Source organism: Psammomys obesus, unplaced genomic scaffold (genome assembly GCF_907164565.1).
Source record: "Psammomys obesus unplaced genomic scaffold, mPsaObe1.curated_primary_1811, whole genome shotgun sequence".
NCBI classification, from domain to species: Eukaryota; Metazoa; Chordata; class Mammalia; order Rodentia; family Muridae; genus Psammomys; species Psammomys obesus.
The window spans coordinates 20,977,396-20,985,385 of NW_026585797.1; positions in this window are offsets into that span (position 1 = coordinate 20,977,396).

The following is a 7,990-nucleotide window of genomic DNA, read 5'->3' on the forward strand; positions in this document are numbered from 1 at the left end:
CTGTTGCTGTCTTCATCCCCACAGCCTGTCTCGCCAGAAGTTCTTCAGGAGCAGCGACTCATGGAGCTCTCACCTGCCTTGGTATCCACGCTTGGAATCCCCCTGCAGGACCCGCCAGAGGCCCTCCTTGAAGAAGCGTCACTGTTTGCAGAAACGGGTCCACGGTGGTGTGCTTGCATTTCTTCGTTTCACATTGCCTTGTGAGCAGGTATTTCCCCTTCATTAATAAAGCTCTCCCATCGTCCAGTTCAGTCACTCCTTTTAATTTGTTGTTATTAGCATGCCTCTGTGTGGTGTGTGTGTGTGTGTGTATGTGTGTGTGTGTGGTACTTTTACCTTCTGAGCCACACGGCAGCCCAGACATTATCAGACTTTTAAAAAGAATTTCTTGCATCCCATACAAGCTTGTGCTAGGCCATTCACTGTGCATTTTCTTGGCAGACTTTTTGCCTTTGTCTTTAGTCCCCTCCTTCTTGTCTGTACTTCATCTAGGGGATCACTAGGTGGGTAGGAATTTTCTGCTCTGTTGTAATTCTGTGGGGCTGCTATTGCAGGTACAGTTGTCAGTGACCGACACATCTCCTTGCAGAGGGCTGTATTTTTCTTTATAGTTTCCAGCACTGGTGTTCAATGAACAGAGAAATGAATTGCCTTTTCAATCATTCCACATCAGCTAAATAGACCTGAAGAATGAGCCGGGATATAGCTGCTTAGCAGGATAAAGATCCTGGGTTTGGTATCAAGCACTAAAAAAGAAAGAGGAAGGAAGAAAAGAAAGGATATAGGGAGGGAGGGAACATGGGAGGAGAGGTAAAAATGTAACAGAGGGAGCAAAAGAGGGAACATGTTCACTAGACTATTTTCACCCAAAGTTTCATTTAGTATTTTCATAAATGCTCATCCATTTAGAAGCAAAAGGTTTAGATGTGCACATATAAAACAACAGATTTCAGTATTGACTCTATTAACAAAAATACCACAGTAAACTTTCAGTGGGCAGGTATCAAAGGAGACTTAGTGAGAAAAAAAGATTACAGACCATGTTGTACAGTGTGACCCCATCTTTTTGTGTGTGTGTGTGTGTGTGTGTGTGTGTGTGTGTGTGTGTGTAAGGTGTGTCAAGAAACATACAGAGCTATCAAAAGAGGCTATGATCAGGAAATGAAATTGGGGGTGAGGAGATTCTTCTGTGTATGTGTTTGTGTATGTTGTATGTGTGGATATGTGTGCAGTGGATGGCAGAGGACAATTTCACGGGCCCGTTTTTTTTTGTTGTCTCCCACCTTGTGTTTTGAGACAGTGTTTGTCCTTGTATCCCTGGTTCTATCCATTAGAGCTACACTGGCAGGCCAGTGAGTTCCCAGGGATCTGCTTCCCTGGTGTGGGGTGTGTCTCCCATACTTTTCGATGTGGAATCTGAGGTTTAATATCAGCCTCTCAGGCTTGCATAAAAGCATTTTGCTGAGTTATCGCCTTAGGCCTAACTTTTATTTTACATATTTTTACCAGTTTTTTTATACTGGCATTCAATTGCTTTTATAATTAACATTTAAATGTAACAGCCAGCGTGAGTCTATTTTTCCTCCTGTCAACAGTGCAGCAAATGGGATGGGTCTTAGTGATAAATAATACATTTAGACGTTTATCTTCATGCTAGACATAGCAGCTCAAGCTTGTCATCCCAGCACTTGAGTGGCAGAGGAAGGAGAATTACCATGCGTTCAATGCCAGTCTGAGACTGTTGTAGGAATCAGGCCTTTGAGAAATTTAGAGTTGGAGAACGAGGGTTCGTTATACCTATGGACCCAGCCAAATGAACACTCTGAGCAGCTGTGCTCAGAGCTGTGGTTTCTTACACCACTCATAGGGTATACCTTTCACCTTCTCTGCTATCTTGTGGGTTTGAATTTTAGCTTATGAAACTGAAGGCCATGCAAGAATTTCTGTAGAGCACATGTTCATAGAAGTAGAGCAGGTAAGGTTAGAACGGTTGCTTTACAAGTCTCTGTAAAAACAAAAAGAGTGTTTTAACAGAAACAAGAAGCTGGCTTACAAAAGTAGAGCTCAGCACATATGATTCTTGGCTTTAAATGCAGAAAAAACTTTACCTCAATCTAACCATGTTCATCAAACTTCATAGAGAGTTCCAGACAAGCACGACCTACAGAGAGAGACCCTGCCTCAAACACAAAAAGAAACAAAGACCAGATGCTTACTTCTAAATCATCAGAACACTACAAGTCTGGAATGAACACACAAGTGCAAATTATAAAACTACCTTTCACCTATGATTCATCAACTAAAAAAGAAACTGAATTCTTGCTGAGATCTGTAGGCTGAATTGAAGCCTTCCTGAAATTTCTCTAATTTCAACATGTGAAAGTGTTTTAAAGAATTTTCTGGGAAAAAAAATGCTAATCAACTGACAGTTTCATTGTTTCCTTCTTTCTTTTTTATCCCTTTGACTGAAAATAGTTCTTTTTCCTCCCATAATATACCCTAATTATGGGTTCCCTTCCTCTACTCCTCCCAGTTTCTCCTCACCTCCCCTTCCCATCTGCCTCCACCCCCTTTCTGTCTTTCATTAGAAAACAAACAGTCTTCTAGGGGATAATAATAAAATATGATCTAATATAATATAATTAAAAAGTAACACATTGAAATAGGACAAAACAAACAAACAGAAGAGAAAGAGCCTCAAAAAAGACACAAGAAACGGACACTGAAATCTATGAAAACCCATAAATCCTATAGGACGATAAAATAGAAGCCAAAATCTATCCAGAAAGGACCCGTGCATAGGAATGCATGCTGCTTCAGTCTGTGCATGCTCCTGATCTAGAGGGCCTTAATTTTGTGGTGTGCTCCATCCCCTCTAGCTCTTCCATTCTTTTGCCTCCTCTTCCATGGGGTTCCCTGAGCCTGAGGGGAGGGATTTGATGGAGACATCTCATTTAGAGCTGAGTGTTCCAAGGTCTCTCACTCTCTGCATAACGCCTGGCTGTAGGTCCCAATATTTGTTCTCATCTGCTGCAGGATGAAGCTTCTTTGAAGATGGCTGAGCAAGGCAGTATCTATTAGTATAGCAGGATGTTTTTAGGAGTGGTTTTATTGCCACATCTTTTAATGGAACAGTGGAACAGTAGTATTTTGTTTTACCATAAGGCTATCTAGGCTGAGGATCTTAGTACCCAAGCAGCAGCAGGTGTGGGTTCCATCTCGTGGAGTGAGCCTTAAGTCAAACTGGATATCAGTTGGTTGTTACCACAAACTTTGTGCCACCATTGCGCTAGCAGGCAGGACACCACTACTGTAGATCATAGAGCTTATAGCTCGGTTGACATTTACATTTCTTCTTTGGTAACATGCAGAGTGCCTTCCTATATCAAAGATGATAGAAATGGAGGTGAAGGCTCCATAGAGGCACCAGCTTGACTTCTCAATTTTTGGTGAGTTGTGTAGGTGTGGGACCTTTCTCTAAGTTTGTGGAGAGCAGCAGCCTGGGTTGTCTGAGGGTTCCCATGGGATACCTTTGGGCAACAGCTCAATTAGATGTAACGTCCAGTACTGGAATCTTCATTAAGTGACAGATGAGCAATAGGGGTTCTGCCTCCATTATTTGGCAACTTTGTTTAGATTGTCTTCATATATCCATGTAATTTAGGAAGCTTCTCGTGTATTATATTTAAAAACTACCCCTCAAATGTCCCTTAATTTTAGCTGTCTCTCCCCCATTACCTCCTTTGCCCTCCTGTTCCCTCCCTCCCACTCCTCACTTGATTCTCCTGTTTCAATTTCCCCACCTGTGCATGACTAGTCAATTTCCTAGGGAGATTTTTTTTGTCCTCTGTACCCATGTCACTTACACTATACCTAACCTCTGAGGTTCTACAGATTGTAGCTGGATTATCATTGACTTAACAGCTAATATACACATATAAAAGAATACATTCCATATTTGTCTTTCTGGGTCTGGGTTACTCACTCGGGATAATTTTTTCCCTAGTTCCATACATTTACCTGTGAATCTCAAATTTTTAATTTTTAATGGCTAGGTAATATTCCATTCTATAAACTTGCCTCGTTTTCTTTATCTACTCATCAGCTGAGGGACACCTAGGTTGTTACCAGTTTCTGGCTATTAAGAAATAGGCAGCAATGGACTAGGTTGAGCAACTGTCTCTATGACATGATGAAGCGGCTTTGGGTATTTGTGTAAGAGTGATATAGCTGAATCTTGAGGTAGAGATTGATTGTTACCTTCCTGGAGAACCACCAGAATGATGTTCACAGTGGCTGTACAAGTTTGCACTCACACCAGCAATGGATGAGTGTTCCTCTTTCTCCACATCCTCGCCAGCCGGAGCTGTCACTTGTGTTATTGATCTTAGCTATTCTTACAGGTATAAGATGGAATCTCAAAGCCATTTTGATTTGCAGTTCACTGATGGCAATGTTGAACATTTCTTGAAATGTTTAAGAAACCTCAGCCATTTGAGTTTCCTCTTTTGAGAATTCTCTGTTTAGATCTGAACCCCATTTTAAAAATTGGGTTGTATTTATTAATTCTTTTTAATTTTTATTAATTACAGTTTATTCATTTTGTATCCCACCTGAGGCTCCCTCCCTTCTCCTCTCCTAAGCCCACTCTTCTTCCTGCTTCTCCATCCATGTCCCTCCCCAAGTCCACTGATAGGGGAAGTCTTTCTCCACTTCCTTCTGATCCTAGTCTATCAGGTCTCATCAGGACTGGCTGCATTGTCTTCCCCTATGGCCTGGTAAGGCTGCTCCCCCCTCAGGGGGAGATGATCAAAAAGCAGGCCAATCAGTTCATGTCAGAGACAGTCCCTGCTCCCATTACTATGGAACCCACTTGGACACTGAACTGCCATGGACTACATCTGTGCAGGGGTTCTAGGTTATCTCCATGAATGGTCCTTGGTTGGAGTATCAGTCAGTCTCAGAAAAGAGAATCTGGGCACAGAGTTGTTTTTTGATATCTAGTTTTTTGAGTTCTTTGTGTATTTTGGACATTAGCCCTCTCTTAGATGTGTTAGATATGTTTTGCTTAAAAGAAAGGAAGAAAGGGAAGGAAGGAAGGAAGAAAGAAAGAAAGAAAGAAAGAAAGAAAGAAAGAAAGAAAGAAAGAAAGAAAGAAAGAGAGAGAGAAAAATTTTCCAATTTTGTAGGCTGCCATTTTGTCAAAATGGTGATGTTCTTTGCTGTACAGAAGCTTCTGAGTTTCATGAGACCCCATTTATTTTTTAGCCTAATGCCTGTACAGAATGTCTTTTTCCTGTGCCAGTGAGTTAAATATTATTAGCCACTTTCCAGTCAGACAGGTTCTGGGTATCTGGTTTTATTTTGAGATCTTTGATCCATTTGGAGTTGAGTTTTGTGCAGGTCCCAAGTATGGATCTATCTGGGTCCTTCTGCATGTTAACATTCAGTTTAAATAAACCTACTGTCAATGGTGCTGTCTTTCTTCCGGTGTGTATTTCTGGCTTCTTTATAAAAACAAAAACAAAGAGGTTTCCATATGTGTAGATTTATGTCTTGGTCTCTGATTAAATTCCGTTGATCAACATGTCTGTTTTTGTTCCAATATCATGCTGGTTTTAACCATAGCTTTGTAGAATAACTGGAAATTGGGCATAGAGATACCTCTAGCAGTTCTTTTATTATTCAGGACTGTTTTGGATATGTGGGATTTTTTTTTCCTATAAAACTGACAATTGTTTCAAGAACTGTAAATGACTGTGCTGGGATTTTGATGGGGATTTCACTGCATCTGTAGATAGCATTTGAAAATTTTTGTTATATTAATCCTGCCAGTCCATGAGCAGAGGAAATCTTTCCATCTTCTGCTATCTTCTTCAACTTCTTTCTTTGGTGTCTTAAAGTTTTTATCATTCAAATCTACTTGCTCAGAGTTGAAATTAGAGTTACCACAGATATTTTGTATTATTTATGGCTGTTGTAAGAGGTGTTGTTTCCCTGATTTCTTTCTCAGTTTGCTTGTCATTTGTATATAAAAGGACTACTGAATTTTGTGAGTTAATTTTATATCTGACTACTTTGCTGAAAGTGTTTATCAGCTGTAGGAGTTTCCTGATGGAATGTTTAGGGTGGATTCCTGATGGAATATGCACTATCGTATCATCTGCAAATAAAGATACTTTGACTTCTTCCTATCAAATTTGTATCCTCATGATGTCCTTGAGTTGTCTGTGGCTCTAGCTAAGACTTCCATACTATATTGAGTAGGTATGGCGGGAGTGAATAACAACTCTTGTTATTCACTTGCTTTTAATGGACTTGCTTTTAGCTTCTCTCCATTTAAGTTGATGTTGACTGTGGGCTTGCTGTAAACTGCTTTTGTTATGTTGAGATATGTTTGTTGTATCCTTATTCTTTCCAGGACTTAATTGATCAATGTTTCTTCTGTTTTTATTTTGTGGAATAGTTTGAGAAGTATCGGCATTAACTCTTCTTTGAAAATACAATAGCATTCATGCTAAAACCATCTGATCCTGGGCATTTTTTTGGTTAGTAGACTTTTAATTACAGTTTCTATTTCACTTGTGGTTGGAGTTTTGTTTAAATTTCTTACTTGATTTTGATTTCGCTTTGCTAAGTGGTATGTCTTGAGAGAATTATCCGTCGTATCTTTAAATTTTTCCAATTTGGTGGAGTAATTTTTAAAGTATGGTCTTATGATTCTCTGGATTCTTGTGGTTGTTGTTATGTCAACTTTTTCATCGCTAATTTTGTTGATTTAAATCTTTCTCTACCACTTTTATTTAATTTGGTAAAGGTTTGTCAATCTTATTGACATTCTCAATAAACCAACTTTTTCTTTCATTTATTCTTTGTATTACTTTTTCTATTTTATTGATGTCGGCCTTGCGTGTGATTGTTTCTTACTGTCTACCCCTTTCGTCTGTGACTCATGTTTGTTTGTTTGTTGTTGTTGTTCTAGACCTTCCAGATGTGCTGTTACTAATATGAGAGCTCTCCAGGTTTTTTGTCTGTTTGTTTGTTTTGTTTTTAATGTAGGCACTTAGAGCTTTGAATTTGCCCCTTAGAACCATCTTCATTGTGTCCCATAAGTTTGGACATATTGTGTATTCATTTTAATTCTACTCTAGGAATCTCTTAATTTCTGTGTTGACCCAGTTTTCATTCAGAAATGAGTTGTTCAGTTTCCATGCATTTTTAATTTGTCTGTTGTTTCTGTTATTGATATCTAGGTCTAATCTGTGGTGGTCAGACAGGATGTAGGGTTTTATTTCAATTCCCCTGTATCTATTGAGACGTTCTTTGTGTCTGACCATGTATGCTCAATTTTGGAGAAAGTTTCATGACTTGCTGAGAAGAATGTATATTCTTTTGTGTTTTGGTGTCATGTTCTGTTGATATCTGTTAGGCCCATTTGGTTTACAATGCCAGTTAGCTCTAGCATTTCTTTGTTTAGCTTTTGTCTGGATGACCTGTTTATTGGTGAGATTGAGGTATTGAAATCTCTCATAATAGTGTGTGAGGGTCGATATCTAATTTAAGCTATAGTAGTGGGATTTCTTTCTTTTTCTTCCTTTTTTTTTGCGAAATTGTGTGTTCTTGGTTTTGGTGCATATATGTTAAAAATTACAATGTTCTCCTGGTGGATTTTTTTCCTTTGATAATGCCCTTCCCTGTCTCTTCTGATTAGTTTTGGTTTGAAGTCTCTTTTGTCAGATACTAAACTAGCTACACCAGCTTGCATCGTAGGTTCATTTGCTTGGAACATCTTTTTTCATTTTTTTATGCTGTGATGATGTTTCTACTTGACGTACAGGTGTATTTCTTGGAAGCAGCAAGGATGGATCCTAATAAGCATCTATCTTATTAGTCTGTGTGTTTCTTTTAGGAAATCGAGACTGTTGATCTTGAGGAATACCAATGAACAGTTTTTATTGGCTCTTGTTACTTTGTTGTTGTGGGGTGTACA